General features: G+C 41.3%; 1 protein-coding gene across 1 annotated transcript in view; it reads left to right on the forward strand.

Moving 5' to 3' along the window:
• Positions 1 to 1,348: 1,348 nt before the first annotated feature.
• LOC139752817 (G patch domain and ankyrin repeat-containing protein 1 homolog) overlaps positions 1,349 to 18,024 on the forward strand; it is a 40,493-nt gene continuing 23,817 nt past the window's right edge. The window contains exon 1 of the mRNA XM_071668760.1: positions 1,349 to 1,508. The gene's annotated coding sequence lies outside the window, so the exon portion shown is untranslated. The remainder of the gene's footprint in view (positions 1,509 to 18,024) is intronic.

Here is an 18,024-nt window from a genome sequence, read left to right on the forward strand (position 1 = left end):
GTCATCCATTCTCGTCGCCACCCCGCCACGCATGAAATGGCACCCCCATCCCCTGCGCGCGCACAAGGCAGCGCTAGGAAAAGACAACAAAAGCCACATTCGTTCACACTCAGTCTCTAGCTGTCATGTGTAATGCACCGAAACCACAGCTCCGTTTCCACATCCAGGCCCCACACAACTTTCCATGGTTTACCCCAGACGCTTCACATGCACTGGTTCAATCCATTGACAGCACGTCGACCCCGGTATACCACATAGTTCCAGTTCACTCTATTCCTTTCACCCTCCTGCATGTTCAGGCCCCGATCGCTCAAAATCTTTTTCACTCCATCTTTCCACCTCCAATTTGGTCTCCCACTTCTCGTTCCCTCCACCTCTGACACACACATCCTCTTCGTCATCTTTCCTCACTCATTCTCTCCATGTGACCAAACTATTTCGATACACTCTCTTCGGCTCTCTCAATCACACACTTTTTATTACCACACATCTCTCTAACCCTTTCATTACTTACTCGATCAAACCGCTTAACACCACACATTGTCTTCAAGCATTTAATTTCCAACACTTCCATCCTCCTCCGCACAACCCTATCTTAATCCCCTGCCTCGCAACCATATAACATTGTTGGAATCACTCTTCCTTCAAACATACCCATTTTTGCTCTCTGAGATAACGTTCTCGCCTTCCACACATTCTCCAACGCTCCCAGAACCTTCGCCCCCTCCCCCAAACTGTGACTCATTTCCGCTTCTATGGTTTCATCCGATGCTAAATCCACTCCCAGATATCTAAAACAATTCACTTCCTCCACTTTTTCTCTATTCAAACTTACCTCCCAATTAACTTGTTCCTCAACCCTACTGAACCTAATAACTTTGCCCTTATTCACATTTACTCTAAGCTTTCTTCTTTCACTCACACACTTTACCAAACTCAGTCACCAACTTTTGCTGTTTCTCAACCGAATCAGCCACCAGCGTTGTATCATTAGCGAACAGCAACTGGCTTACTTCCTAAGCCCTCTCATCCACAACAGACTTTATACTTGCCCCTTTCTTCAAAACTTGCATTCACCTCCCTGACAACCCTATTCATAAACAAACTAAACAACCATGGAGACATACGCACCCCTGCCGCAAACCGACATTCACTGAGAACCAATCACTTTCCTCTCTTCCTACTCTTACACATGCCCTTACATTCTTGATAAAAACTTTTCACTGCTTCTAGTAACTTACCTCCCGATATATTCTCGATATGTATGCATAAAAACGAATTTAAGTTACATATTTTAGGTCTGTAACTTACCAAAGTAAATAGTTAGGCTTGTTTTCCCCTAAAGCGAAACGTAAATAACGCTAGCAATTGTTTTGAGAAACCTTGGGCAGTGACCTTTTCTTGAGGATGGCCATGTAAATTGCACACACGGAGATTTGATACTTAATAAGAAGAGGAATACGAAAACAAAAAGTTGTATCTACTTTGGAACAGTTACATTGGTTAAGGTAATAGGTCTTCTATGAATTCACGGTTCAACTGAGGTATATGTTTCCTCAGGGTAGAGGTTTTGATAAGAGTTCACTTATTTATACCAGTATAGTTTAATGGAATGGCAATTTTCTAGTTTACTGATTTCACCTCTCAAGATGATAGAAATCATCAAGATTAACAGGGCTGCATCGTGACAATTATTGGAAGCTATATAGAGCGGAATTTTAGGTGTAGCGTCTGTAATTCCATCATGTTTATTTTCTTAAAGTGGGTAGGGCTTTGAAGTAGAGGAAAGTGAATGGATATTAACACTCAGTATCAATATTGGAAAATTTGAATAATAATTTTGTAGCACTTTCATTGAGATCTTGCAAATATGCAAATAGGAGGGAGACCAACTGCATCCCTTAGTCATTTTCTAATCACCTTGTGCACAGCCTAAAGACATTAGAAAAGTAACCATCTTTTGGACACTTTACCAAAAACATTTAGCAGGCTTTGGTGCTTTAGAATTGTATTGAATTCATATGTTTATATAAATAACAAATGGTGTTTTATAAAACTAGAGTTTACCCATAAAGTGTAGAAATGCCAGTCAACCTATATTGCTTATGCATTCTAATTAATGCAACTAGGCCTCGTAAAGTTTTAATCCAACTGAATCTGAGTTTAACAAACATGCTGGCCAAGTTCAGATGTCCACTTTAATTTAGAGTTCAGTTCCTGCTTATGAGATCTGCTCTGCACAGGTTCAGATTCATACATCTCTTTAGACCCCTGAACTAATATTCAACTTGTCACCCAGTGAAAGTGTATGGTGGAGATACAAGAAGTACAGTATGTTTTTCAGAAGAATACATAATAATACTGAGATCTTGTCTGAGGTCTTTTTCACAAATGCTGTCATTAAAGATTAAAGTGCTTATTATTTGATTTCCACATTTTTAAATGTTATTATTATATATCCCCACATTGATCTATCCCTCATGACCCTACCACTCAGTTATTTGATACCAAAAGATAGTTTTAAAGGGTAGTATAGCAAAATCCCGTACTCTTACGTCATTCCTTATAGTAGCAAAAAAGAATCCAGGAGAGGCAATCTAAGATATCAAACTTATAAAAGTGACGGCTCTATTTTAGACTTTTCCCATGATCTTATGCTTTGTCAAACAATGTCAAACCAAAGATATTTTAAGAAATGAGTAAATGTTTTTATGGAATGAATTAGGTGCTGATCATTGTAATGTATCTGTAACAAATTTTCAAGTCTTCCACACTGATTTTAGATATATTAGTGCTAATAATTGTGCTTATCTCTAATATTGGTATGAAGTCATTATGAAATCAGTGATTTGTATTAAGCTCATTCATGTGTTTGTACTTTGTCATGTTATACTTTACTCATGTAATATCATTAATTCTGAATATATTATGAGGCCACATTGGATGTGGTTGATGAGAGAGTGGCAGATATAGGGTGTTTTGGTCGGGGTGGTGTGCAAAGTGAGAGGGTCAGGGAGAATGCTTTGGTAAACAGAGAAGAGGTAGTGAAGGCTTTGCGGAAGATGAAAGCTGGCATGGCGGTGGGTATTGCAGTGGGATTAATTATAAGAGGAGGTGACTGTGTTGTTGATTGGTTGGTACGGCTATTCATTGTATGTATGGATCATGGTAAAGTGCCTGAATAGTGGTGGAATGCATGCATAGTGCCTTTGTACAAAGGCAAAGGTGATAAAGGTTAGTGTTCAAATTAAAGAGGCATAAGTTTGTTGAGTATTCCTGGGAAATTATATTGGAGGGTGTTGATCGAGAAGGCAAAGTCATGTACAGAGCATCAGATTGGGGAAGAGCAGTGTGGTTTCAGAAGTGGTAGAGGATGTGTGGATCAGTTGTTTGCTTTGAAAAATGTGTTGGAGAAATACTTATAACAACAGATGGATTTGTATGTAGCATTTATGGATCTGGAGAAGGCATATAACAGGGTTGATAGAGATGCTTTGCAGAGAATTTTAAGAGTATATGGTGTGGGAGGTGATTTGCTAAAAGCAGTGAGAATTTTTTACAAAGGATGTAAGGAATGTGTACAAGTAGGAAGAGTGGAGAGTGATTAGTTCCCAGTGAGTGTCGGTTTGTGGCAGGGCTGCGTGATGCCCCCATAGTTGCTTAATTTGTTTATGGGTGGGGTGGTTAGGGAGGTGAAAGCAAGAGTTTTGGGGAGAGGGGCAAGTATGCAGTCTGTTGTGGATGAGAGTCCACAGTATGCAGTCAGTATGCAGTCAGTTGTTGTTTGCTGATGGTACAGTGCTGTTGGCTGATTTGGGTGAGAAACTGCAAAAGTTGGTGCCTGAGTTTGGTAAAGTGTGTGAAAGACGAAAGTTAAGAGTATATGTGAATAAGAGCAAGGTTATTAAGTTCAGTAGGGTTGAGGGATAAGTTAATTGGGAGGTAAGTTTGAATGAGAAAAACTGGAGGAAGTGAAGTGTTTTAGATATCTGAGAGTGGACCTAGCAGCAGATGGAACCATGAAAGTGGATATGAGTCACAGGGTAGGGGAGGGGGCGAAGGTTCTGGTAGCATTGAAGAATGTATGGAAGGCAAGAATGTTATCTCGTAGAGCAAAAATAGGTATGTTTGAAGGAATAGTGGTACAACAATGCTGTATGGTTGCAGGGCATGGGCGATAGATAGGGTTGTGCGGAGGAGGGTGGATGTGTTGAAAATGAAACATTTGAGGACAATATGTGGTGTGAGGTGGTTTGATCGAGTAAGTATGAAAGGGTAAGAGAGATATATGGTAATGAAATGAGTGTGATTGAGAGAGCAGAGGAGGGTGTGTTGAAATGCTTTGGACACATGGAAAGAATGAGTGAGGAAAGATTGACAAAGAGGATATATGTGTCAGAGAAGGAGGGAAGAAGAAGCAGGAGACCAAATTGGAGGTGGAAGGATGGAATGAAAAAGATTTTGAGCGACCGGGGCCTGAACATACAGAAGGGTGAAAGGCATGCAAGAAAAAGAGTGAATTGGAACAGTGTGGTATTCCTGGGTCGACGTGCTGTCAGTGGACTAAACCAGGACATGAAGCGTCTGGGGTAAACCATGGAAAGGTATGTGGGGTCTGGATGTGGAAAGGGAGCAGAGGTTTCGGTGCATTACACATGACAGGTTGAGATTGAGTTTGAGTGAATGTGACCTTTTTTTTTTATTTTCCTGGCAGTACCTCATTGTGGGGGGTGGCTGTTTCCTTTGTGGTGGAGTAGTGACGGGAATGGATGAAGAAAGCAAATATGAATATATATACATGTGTATATATGTATGTGTCTGTATGTATATGTATGTTTATGTTGATATGTTTACATATGTACATGTGTGTTTATGTATATATTTTTTTTTTTTTTTTTTTTTTCATACTATTCGCCATTTCCCGCATTAGCGAGGTAGCGTTGAGAACAGAGGACTGGGCCCTTGAGGGAATATCCTCACCTGGGCCCCTTCTCTGTTCCCTCTTTTGGGAAAAAAAAAAAAAAAAAAAAAAAAAAAAAAATATATATATATAGTTGTGGCATGAGAAGAGTGGGAGGTGGGTTGATTAGAAAGGGTAGTGAATGGTGGGATGAAGAAGTAAGATTATTAGTGAAAGAGAAGAGAGAGGCATTTGGACGATTTTTGCTGGGAAAAAATGCAATTGAGTGGGAGATGTATAAAAGAAAGAGACAGGAGGTCAAGAGAAAGGTGCAAGAGGTGAAAAAGAGGGCAAATGAGAGTTGGGGTGAGAGAGTATCATTAAATTTTAGGGAGAATAAAAAGATGTTCTGGAAGGAGGTAAATAAAGTGCGTAAGACAAAGGAGCAAATGGGAACTTCAGTGAAGGGCACAAATGGGGAGGTGATAACAAGTAGTGGTGATGTGAGAAGGAGATGGAGTGAGTATTTTGAAGGTTTGTTGAATGTGTTTGATGATAGAGTGGCAGATATAGGGTGTTTTGGTCGAGGTGGTGTGCAAAGTGAGAGGGTTAGGGAAAATGATTTGGTAAACAGAGAAGAGGTAGTAAAAGCTTTGCAGAAGATGAAAGCCGGCAAGGCAGCAGGTTTGGATGGTATTGCAGTGGAATTTATTAAAAAAAGGGGGTGACTGTATTATTGACTGGTTGGTAAGGTTATTTAATGTGTGTATGATTCATGGTGAGGTGCCTGAGGATTGGTGGAATGCGTGCATAGTGCCATTGTACAAAGGCAAAGGGGATAAGAGTGAGTGCTCAAATTACAGAGGTATAAGTTTGTTGAGTATTCCTGGCAAATTATATGGGAGGGTATTGATTGAGAGGGTGAAGGCATGTACAGAACATCAGATTGGGGAAAAGCAGTGTGGTTTCAGAAGTGGTAGAGGATGTGTGGATCAGGTGTTTGCTTTGAAGAATGTATGTGAGAAATACTTAGAAAAGCAAATGGATTTGTATGTAGCATTTATGGATCTGTAGAAGGCGTATGATAGAGTTGATAGAGATGCTCTGTGGAAGGTATTAAGAATATATGGTGTGGGAGGCAAGTTGTTAGAGGCAATGAAAAGTTTTTATGGAGGATGTAAGGCATGTGTATGTGTAGGAAGAGAGGAAAGTGATTGGTTCTCAGTGAATGTAGGTTTGCGGCAGGGGTGTGTGATGTCTCCATGGTTGTTTAATTTGTTTATGGATGGGGTTGTTAGGGAGGTGAATGCAAGAGTTTTGGAAAGAGGGGCAAGTATGAAGTCTGTTGGGGATGAGGGAGCTTGGGAAGTGAGTCAGTTGTTGTTCGCTGATGATACAGCGCTGGTGGCTGATTCATGTGAGAAACTGCAGAAGCTGGTGACTGAGTTTGGTAAAGTGTGTGAAAGAAGAAAGTTAAGAGTAAATGTGAATAAGAGCAAGGTAATTAGGTACAGTAGGGTTGAGGGTCAAGTCAATTGGGAGGTAAGTTTGAATGGAGAAAAACTGGAGGAAGTAAAGTGTTTTAGATATCTGGGAGTGGATCTGGCAGCGGATGGAACCATGGAAGCGGAAGTGGATCATAGGGTGGGGGAGGGGGCTAAAATCCTGGGAGCCTTGAAGAATGTGTGGAAGTCAAGAACATTATCTTGGAATGCAAAAATGGGTATGTTTGAAGGAATAGTGGTTCCAACAATGTTGTATGGTTGCGAGGTGTGGGCTATGGATAGAGTTGAGCGCAGGAGGATGGATGTGCTGGAAATGAGATGTTTGAGGACAATGTGTGGTGTGAGGTGGTTTGATCGAGTAAGTAACGTAAGGGTAAGAGAGATGTGTGGAAATAAAAAGAGCGTGGTTGAGAGAGCAGAAGAGGGTGTTTTGAAATGGTTTGGGCACATGGAGAGAATGAGTGAGGAAAGATTGACCAAGAGGATATATGTGTCGGAGGTGGAGGGAACGAGAAGTGGGAGACCAAATTGGAGGTGGAAAGATGGAGTGAAAAAGATTTTGTGTGATCGGGGCCTGAACATGCAGGAGGGTGAAAGGAGGGCAAGAAATAGAGTGAATTGGATCGATGTGGTATACCGGGGTTGACGTGCTGTCAGTGGATTGAATCAGGGCATGTGAAGCGTCTGGGGTAAACCATGGAAAGCTGTGTAGGTATGTATATTTGCGTGTGTGGACGTATGTATATACATGTGTATGGGGGTGGGTTGGGCCATTTCTTTCGTCTGTTTCCTTGCGCTACCTCGCAAACGCGGGAGACAGTGACAAAAAAATAACAAAAAATATATATATATATATATATATATATATATATATATATATATATATATATATATATATATATATATATATATATATATTTTTTTTTTTTTTTTTTTTTTTTTTTATACTTTGTCGCTGTCTCCCGCGTTTGCGAGGTAGCGCAAGGAAACAGACGAAAGAAATGGCCCAACCCTCCCCATACACATGTACATACACATGTCCACACACGCAAATATACATACCTACACAGCTTTCCATGGTTTACCCCGGACGCTTCACATGCCTTGATTCAATCCACTGACAGCACGTCAACCCCTGTATACCACATCGCTCCAATTCACTCTATTCCTTGCCCTCCTTTCACCCTCCTGCATGTTCAGGCCCCGATCACACAAAATCCTCTTCACTCCATCTTTCCACCTCCAATTTGGTCTCCCTCTTCTCCTCGTTCCCTCCACCTCCGACACATATATCCTCTTGGTCAATCTTTCCTCACTCATTCTCTCCATGTGCCCAAACCATTTCAAAACACCCTCTTCTGCTCTCTCAACCACGCTCTTTTTATTTCCACACATCTCTCTCACCCTTACGTTACTTACTCGATCAAACCACCTCACACCACACATTGTCCTCAAACATCTCATTTCCAGCACATCCATCCTCCTGCGCACAACTCTATCCATAGCCCACGCCTCGCAACCATACAACATTGTTGGAACTACTATTCCTTCAAACATACCCATTTTTGCTTTCCGGGATAATGTTCTCGACTTCCACACATTTTTCAAGGCTCCCAAAATTTTCGCCCCCTCCCCCACCCTATGATCCACTTCCGCTTCCATGGTTCCATCCGCTGACAGATCCACTCCCAGATATCTAAAACACTTCACTTCCTCCAGTTTTTCTCCATTCAAACTCACCTCCCAATTGACTTGACCCTCAACCCTACTGTACCTAATAACCTTGCTCTTATTCACATTTACTCTTAACTTTCTTCTTCCACACACTTTACCAAACTCCGTCACCAGCTTCTGCAGTTTCTCACATGAATCCGCCACCAGCGCTGTATCATCAGCGAACAACAACTGACTCACTTCCCAAGCTCTCTCATCCCCAACAGACTTCATACTTGCCCCTCTTTCCAAGACTCTTGCATTTACCTCCCTAACAACCCCATCCATAAACAAATTAAACAACCATGGAGACATCACACACCCCTGCCGCAAACCTACATTCACTGAGAACCAATCACTTTCCTCTCTTCCTACACGTATACATGCCTTACATCCTCGATAAAAACTTTTCACTGCTTCTAACAACTTGCCTCCCACACCATATATTCTTAATACCTTCCACAGAGCATCTCTATCAACTCTATCATATGCCTTCTCCAGATCCATAAATGCTACATTCAAATCCATTTGCTTTTCTAAGTATTTCTCACATACATTCTTCAAAGCAAACACCTGATCCACACATCCTCTACCACTTCTGAAACCACACTGCTCTTCCCCAATCTGATGCTCTGTACATGCCTTCACCCTCTCAATCAATACCCTCCCATATAATTTACCAGGAATACTCAACAAACTTATACCTCTGTAATTTGAGCACTCACTCTTATCCCCTTTGCCTTTGTACAATGGCATTATTAACGCATTCCGCCAATCCTCAGGCACCTCACCATGAGTCATACATACATTAAATAACCTTACCAACCAGTCAATAATACAGTCACCCCCTTTTTTAATAAATTCCACTGCAATACCATCCAAACCTGCTGCCTTGCCGGCTTTCATCTTCCGCAAAGCTTTTACTACCTCTTCTCTGTTTACCAAATCATTTCCCTAACCCGCTCACTTTGTACCCCACCTCGACCAAAACACCCTGTATCTGCCACTCTATCATCAAACACATTCAACAAACCTTCAAAATACTCACTCCTCCTTCTCACATTACCACTACTTGTTATCACCTCCCCATTTGTGCCCTTCACTGAAGTTCCCATTTGCTCCCTTGTCTTACGCACTTTATTTACCTCCTTCCAGAACATCTTTTTATTCTCCGTGAAATTTAATGATACTCTCTCACCCCAACTCTCATTTGCCCTCTTTTTCACCTCTTGCACCTTTCTCTTGACCTCCTGTCTTTCTTTTATACATCTCCCACTCAATTGCATTTTTTCCCAGCAAAAATCGTCCAAATGCCTCTCTCTTCTCTTTCACTAATAATCTTACTTCTTCATCCCACCACTCACTACCCTTTCTAATCAACCCACCTCCCACTCTTCTCATGCCACAAGCATCTTTTGCGCAATCCATCACTGATTCCCTAAATACATCCCATTCCTCCCCCACTCCCCTTACTTCCATTGTTCTCACCTTTTTCGATTCTGTACTCAGTCTCTCCTGGTACTTCCTCACACAAGTCTCCTTCCCAAGCTCACTTACTCTCACCACCCTCTTCACGCCAACATTCACTCTTCTTTTCTGAAAACCCATACAAATCTTCACCTTAGCCTCCACAAGATAATGATGAGACATCCCTCCAGTTGCACCTCTCAGCACATTAACATCCAAAAGTCTCTCTTTTCGCGCGCCTGTCAATTAACACGTAATCCAATAACGCTCTCTGGCCATCTCTCCTACTTACATACGTATACTTATGTATATCTCGCTTTTTAAACCAGGTATTCCCAATCACCAGTCCTTTTTCAGCACATAAATCTACAAGCTCTTCACCATTTCCATTTACAACACTGAACACCCCATGTATACCAATTATTCCCTCAACTGCTACATTACTCACCTTTGCATTCAAATCACCCATCACTATAACCCGGTCTCGTGCATCAAAACCACTAACACACTCATTCAGCTGCTCCCAAAATACTTGCCTCTCATGATCTTTCTTGTCATGCCCAGGTGCATATGCACCAATAATCACCCATCTCTCTCCATCAACTTTCAGTTTTACCCATATTAATCGAGAATTTACTTTCTTACATTCTATCACATACTCCCACAACTCCTGTTTCAGGAGTACTGCTACTCCTTCCCTTGCTCTTGTCCTCTCACTAACCCCTGACTTTACTCCCAAGACATTCCCAAACCACTCTTCCCCTTTACCCTTGAGCTTCGTTTCACTCAGAGCCAAAACATCCAGGTTCCTTTCCTCAAACATACTACCTATCTCTCCTTTTTTCACATCTTGGTTACATCCACACATATTTAGACACCCCACTCTGAGCCTTCGAGGAGGATGAGCACTCCCCGCGTGACTCCTTCTTCTGTTTCTGGGCCGTTCTTTTTCTGTTTCCTTGTGCTACCTCGCTGACACAGGGAGCAGCAGTTGAGTATAATAAGATAATGATAAATATATAGATATACTTTATGTTCCATCTCCTGTGAAATATTTAGATTCATTCACCGATAGCGTATTTTGCCAAAATAAACTCTTACAAAGTTCTTATTATTGTCTATATATGCTTGCATAGATGGGGCAGATGGTAATACGCTGACATAGCTCTCACTAGTTTAGTTGCACACTGATCATGTACATTACAGGAGTTTGTGTTATACTAGAATTATCTTTCACATGTGAAAATGATTGTGGCTATGATTTGATAGCCTTGGTATCCCTGGGAGTTGGGTTGATATAAGGCCCAGCCCAAATAACCAATTAACTTGGGTAAAAGTTTTGGTAAAAGTCTTTTTGACTCTGCATCAAAACAAGCTTTGGGAAGTGGCTACTTATGGAATAGATGTTTTGTAAGATTTGTTGTCATTACAGAAATCCCTACAGAGGACTGACCTATCTTTCCGCTTATCTTTGGCATATTGTTGTATATTTCAGCACATATCAAGGTTTTTCATTCAATTCTATCATACTATTAGTGGAAGAGCTCTCAATAAGATGATAATGGTATATCAGGGAAACTTTGAGGTTAATTAATGTAAATGGAGGTAATACAGATATGAGAATTATGCAGAACTTATGAAAATCTCATTTAACCTACCTTGCAGTCAAGATTTATCTTGCTATTCTATATTCAAATCAAAACACACTTTTTGTACCCTTGATTTAATACTTTACAAATAGTGCGAGGTGACAACTTACAGACTACACTGAGTGGATGTGAAATTCTCAGAAGCAGATGAATTTAATGTTGGTGTATGCTTACTGTTTCAACTATTAGGTACAGTTAAGAAAGGTTATTTTTAGAGGTTTTGTTAGTTATTTTTTTATGTTGAAGGCTCCAGTCACAGACAAAAGTCCATGTCAAAGCCGGACCCTAAGTGAAATATAGAGCGAATTATCAAATGGAAAAAGAATAGACAAGGAAATTATTTCTGAATTTTTGAGAAAGTGAAAAACCTGTTGTTTGAAATATGCCTGGTCATAGTTAATGGGAAAGACATGAAAAGGTAGAAAGTTCCATAGCTTTGAATTGTAGAGAAAGAAGCAGGTATCAAAATGGCCCACCCTTGAGTTGCTGATGGCCACACTATGATCATGTGATGCAGCAGCTTGCCAAGTATTACATGGTCTAGCTAGTGATTTGGGCACACAAACAGCCAGCTCTTAGGAGCAAAAACCAAAGTAATACCTTTAGAAGAGGGAGAGTAAACCAACATTTGCAGTGTAAGGCAAGGGGGTCAAGTTTGGAAGTTAGCCTAGGACAGTTTATAAGTTGGACTGCTTATAAGGCGAATGCTTTCGACTCAACTCTCTCAAGTAAGGATGTAGAGCTAGAACCACCCCAAATGTGAGACCAGTACTACATGCATGGATGAATCAGTCCCTTGTATATATGGAGTAATTGTTCAGAAGAGAAGTTTTGACAGCTAAACAGGACACGTAGTTTCTTAGACGCAGACTTTGCAATTAACTAGCCCCCACACACACACGTGTACTCACACAATCACACACACACACACACACACACACACACACACACTTTCTCAGGTATTATTTATTTATTTTATTTATTTTGCTTTGTCGCTGTCTCCCGTGTTTGTGAGGTAGCGCAAGGAAACAGACGAAAGAAATGGCCCAACCCACCATCATACACATGTATATACATACATGTCCACACACACAAATATACATACCTATACATCTCAATGTACACATATATATACACACACAGACACATACATATATACCCATGCACACAATTCACACTGTCTGCCTTTATTCATTCCCATCGCCACCTCGCCACACATGGAATACCATCCCCCTCCCCCCTCATGTGTGCGAGATAGCGCTAGGAAAAGACAACAAAGGCCCCATTCGTTCACACTCAGTCTCTAGCTGTCATGCAATGATGCCCGAAACCATAGCTCCCTTTCCACATCCAGGCCCCACAGGACTTTCCATGGTTTACCCCAGATGCTTCACATGCCCTGATTCAACCCACTGACAGCACGTCAACCCCGGTATACCACATCGATCCAATTCACTCTATTCCTTGCCCGCCTTTCACCCTCCTGCATGTTCAGGCCCCGATCACTCAAAATCTTTTTCACTCCATCTTTCCACCTCCAATTTGGTCTCCCACTTCTCCTCGTTCCCTCCACCTCCGACACATATATCCTCTTGGTCAATCTTTCCTCACTCATTCTCTCCATGTGCCCAAACCATTTCGAAACACCCTCTTCTGCTCTCTCAACCATGCTCTTTTTATTTCCACACATTTCTCTTACCCTTACATTACTTACTCGATCAAACCACCTCACACCACACATTGTCCTCAAACATCTCATTTCCAGCACATCCACCCTCCTGCACACAACTCTATCCATAGCCCACGCCTCGCAACCATACAACATTGTTGGAACCACTATTCCTTCAAACATATCCATTTTTGCTCTCCGAGATAATGTTCTCGACTTCCACACATTCTTCAAGGCTCCCAGGATTTTTGCCCCCTCCCCCACCCTATGATTCACTTCCACTTCCATGGTTCTATCCGCTGCCAGATCCACTCCTAGATATCTAAAACACTTCACTTCCTCCAGTTTTTCTCCATTCAAACGTACCTCCCAATTGATGTGTCCCTCAACCCTGCTGTACCTAATAATTAACCTTGCTCTTATTCACATTTACTCTCAGCTTTCTTCTTTCACACACTTTACCAAACTCAGTCACCAGCTTCTGCACTTTCTCACACGAATCTCCCCTGTTCCTGGGGATAGGGGAGAAAGAATACTTCCCACGCATTCCTCACGTGTCGTAGAAGGCGACTAAAGGGGATGGGAGCGGGGGGCTGGAAACCCTCCCCTCCTTATATTTTAACTTTCTAAAAGGGAAAACAGAAGTAGAAATATACTCATACAAAATTCATCTGCTTGTGTGTCGTCTGTTGGTTTCCATTTGGCACCGTATGTCTGGTATTCTGCCATGGTTATGACTGGCATATTTCTACTGTGTTAAATCTGAAGATATTTATTGACTGCTGTCAGTGGCATTGTTTTTTTGATTGGTCGGTGGCATGACTGCATAAATGAATACATAGTTACCATATAGATACATACTTAAAAGTTATTTATTATTATTTGTTATACATAATCGCTGTTTCCCGTGTCAGTGAGATAGCACCAGGAAACAGATGAAGAATAGCCCATCCACTCATATACATATATATATACATAAAGGCCCACATATGCACATATACATACATATACTTATCAACATATACATACGTACATATACATACACAATCGGACATTGCGTACGTACACATGTATATGTTCATACTTAATTGTCTTCTTCCATTTCTGTCTCTACCCTGCCCCTCAGGAAAACAACATTGCTCTTCCCTGCTTCAGTGAGGTAACACAGGTAATATGGACAAAAAGGCCACATTCGTTCGCCCACAGTCTCTAGCTGTCATGTGTAATGCACCGAAACCACAGCTCCCTTTCCACATCCAGGCCCCACAGACCTCTCCATATTTTACCCCAGACACTTCACATGCCCTGGCTCAGTCTGTTGACAGCACATCAACCCCAGTATACCATATCGTTCCAGTGCACTCTATTCCTTGTACGCCTCTCACCCTCCTGTATGTTCAGGCCCCAATTGCTCAAAATCTTTTTCACTCCATCCTTCTACCTCCAATTTGGTCTCCTGCTTCTCCTTGTTCCCTTCACCTCTGACACATATCCTTTTTGTCAATCTTTCCTCTTTTAAAAGTTAGCAGTCCATATATATTCCAGTGCACTCTATTCCTTGTACGCCTCTCACCCTCCTGTATGTTCAGGCCCCAACTGCTCAAAATCTTTTTCACTCCATCCTTCTACCTCCAATTTGGTCTCCTGCTTCTCCTTGTTCCCTTCACCTCTGACACATATCCTTTTTGTCAATCTTTCCTCACTTAAAAGTTAGCAGTCCATATATATTTTTTGCATTAGATTTCTTTTCTTTTTTTCAAACTATTCGCCATTTCCCGCATTAGCGACGTAGCGTTAAGAACAGAGGACTGGGCCTTTGAGGGAATATCCTCACCTGGCCCCCTTCTCTGTTCCTTCTTTTGGAAAATTAAAAAAAAAAATGATGAGAGGGGAGGATTTCCAGCCCCCTGCTCCCTCCCCTTTTAGTCGCCTTCTACACGTGGGAAGTATTCTTTCTCCCCTATCCCCAGGGATATGTGATTTCAGCAGTGCATTGCAGTTCACTAACTATATTCTTTCGAGTAGCAAGAGAAAAAAAATGTTGCCCCCATCGCCAAGACAGTAACTGTTAGGGAATTAGTTGAGGTTTTCTCGAGTTCTGTTGATTGTTTTACAACTGCATTACCTACTTATATGATGATTGAAATTACTTTTTTCCCTCTTATAATACTACAGTATCTCCTCATTTAATATCTTTTAGTAAGATATAGTTCTTGATATCGTGCTCCTCAGCTGCTATAGTATTCTGTAGAGACTACATTAGGATTGCAAGATAAACTCACTCAGTATCCAAAGCTATAGAGCATAGCGATGTGTACCTAAAACAGACTGTTACCCGTAACCTTGGTTGATCAACTGTACTAGTTGATGATTTAGGAGTTTCATTCTAAAATCCCCTGATAGCCTATGTTTTACATTTACTTTTAGTATTACAGTTCAGGGATACCCATTGAACTTCTCATGAGCTTTGTATGTCTGTATAATCAGATTTGTTTGTCAGTGGAAGCCATCTGAATACAGATATATAAAGACTAGAAAAAGTGAGAGATTATTCAGTGTAAAAGAAACTGAAACAGTTCTATAAATCATGAGACCCTGTGAAAACCTCCTTTAATGTACCTAAGTGCAGTATCCCAGAATAATTTCAAATTGTAATATTATAGATGAAATTTATTGTCATATTGGAATCTGAATTTCAACTAGACTTTATTTTAAATAATGCTGAGTGGTTGCCTATAACATAGTCAATAGGATTTAGATATTTCTAAAGTACTATCCTGATTAAGGCAAAGTTTAAGTGCAAGGATATGTTAGGCAAGGTTTTCATTGGTATTGTTGAATTCTACAGGTTTTTAACTTATTTTCACCCTTGATTGCTGTTTCCTGCATTTGTGAGGTAGCATCAGGAACAGATGAAGAAAGGCCTCATCCACCACATCTATTCTCTAGCTTTTATGTGTAATGTACCGAATCCAAATGAACAGCTCCCTATCCACAGTCAGGCCCCACATAACTATCCATGGTTTACCCCAGCAGCTTCACATACCCTGGTTCAGTCCATTGACAGCAGGTCAACCCCAGTATGGAATATCAATCCACTTCATTCTATCCTAAGCACACCTTTTATCCTCCTGTATGCTCAGACCCTGATCACTCAAAATCTTATTCACTCCATTCTTTCATCTCCTATTTGGTCTCCCCATTCTCCTCATTCCCTCCACTTCTGAGACATATATCCTCTTTGCCAACCTTTCCACACTTATTCTCTCCACATGTCCAAACCATTTGAGCACAGCTTTTTCTGCTTAAGCAGCCACAGTCTTCTTATTACCACACATCTCACTTACCCTTTCATTACTTACTTGATCAAACCACCTCCCACATATTGTCCTCAGACATTTAATTTCCAACACATCAACCCACCTAAGCAAAACCTGGGGCCATCTATAGGCTGTGCCTCACATCCATACTGCATTCTTGAGACTGCTATTCCTTCAAACATTCCCATTTCTGTCCTCCAAGATAACATTCTCTCTGTCCACATATTCTTCAGTGCTCCCACAACCTTCACCCACTCCCCCACCCTGATTCGCATCTGCTTTCATGGTTCCATTTACTGCCATTTCCACCCCCAGATATTTAGAACACTTCACTTCCTCTAACTTTTCTCCATTCTAACTCACACTCCAACTAACTTGTCCCTGAACTCTGTTGAACCTAATAACCCTACTTTTATTCACATTCACTCTCAGCTTTTTCCTTTCACACACACTTCCAGACTCATTCACCAGCTTCTGCAGTTTCCCACTTGAATCTGTCACCAGTTCTTTCTCATTGGCAAAGAGCAACTGACTCACTTCCCAGGCCCTGTCATCCCCCACAGACTGCATACGTGCCCCTCTCTCCAAAACTCTTGCATTTACCTCCCTTCCACTGACCGTCCTTCACTTGAAACCATTCACTCTCCTCTCTGCCTACTCAAACACAAGCCTTACACCCTTTTTCAAGCAGCTTTCTTACCACACTGTATATGCTTAAGACCTACCACAAGGCATCTGTGTCAAACTTATCATATACCATCTCCAGATTCATAAATGCAACATATGAATTCATCTGTTTTTCTAAGTATTTCTCACAAATTCTTTAAAGCAAATGCTTGATGCTCTGTACATGCCTTCACCCTCTCAGTCAATACCCTCCCATACAACTTACCAGTATACTCAACAAACTTATACCTCTGTATTTTGAACACTCACCTTTATCCTCTTCCCTTTATTCATTGGCGCTACACATGCATTCTGCCATTCCTCAGATACCTCATCATGATCTATACATACATTTAAAATCCATACCACCCAGTTAACAACAGTCACCCTCTTTCTCAATAAATTCAACCACAGTACTATCCACTCTGGTTACCTTGCTGCATTTCATCTTACACAAGGCTTTCATCATCTCTTCTCTCTTCACCAAACCACTCTCTCACTTCTTATACCACCCCGACGACCAAAACTCCCTACACCTGAAACTCTGTCATCAAACACATTTAATAAACCTTCAAAATATTCGCTACATCTCCTCACTTCATCACTACCCGTTAACACTTTCCCTATTGCCCCTTTGACCAATGTTCTCATATGTTCTCGTCTTTCACACATTATTTCCCACCTCCCAAAACATTTTTTTTAAATACTTCATCGCTGTCTCCTGCGTTAGCGAGGTAGTGCAAGGAAACAGACGAAAGAATGGCCCAACCCACCCACGTACACACGTCCACATTCTCACATATACATACCTATATATTTCAATGTATACATACATATATATATTTTTTTTTTTTTTTTTTTACTTTGTCGCTGTCTCCCTGCGTTTGCGAGGTAGCGCAAGGAAACAGACGAAAGAAATGGCCCAACCCCACCCATACACATGTATATACATACGTCCACACACGCAAATATACATACCTACACAGCTTTCCATGGTTTACCCCAGACGCTTCACATGCCTTGATTCAATCCACTGACAGCACGTCAACCCCGGTATACCACATCGCTCCAATTCACTCTATTCCTTGCCCTCCTTTCACCCTCCTGCATGTTCAGGCCCCGATCACACAAAATC

Source organism: Panulirus ornatus, chromosome 13 (genome assembly GCF_036320965.1).
Source record: "Panulirus ornatus isolate Po-2019 chromosome 13, ASM3632096v1, whole genome shotgun sequence".
In the NCBI taxonomy this organism is placed as follows: domain Eukaryota; kingdom Metazoa; phylum Arthropoda; class Malacostraca; order Decapoda; family Palinuridae; genus Panulirus; species Panulirus ornatus.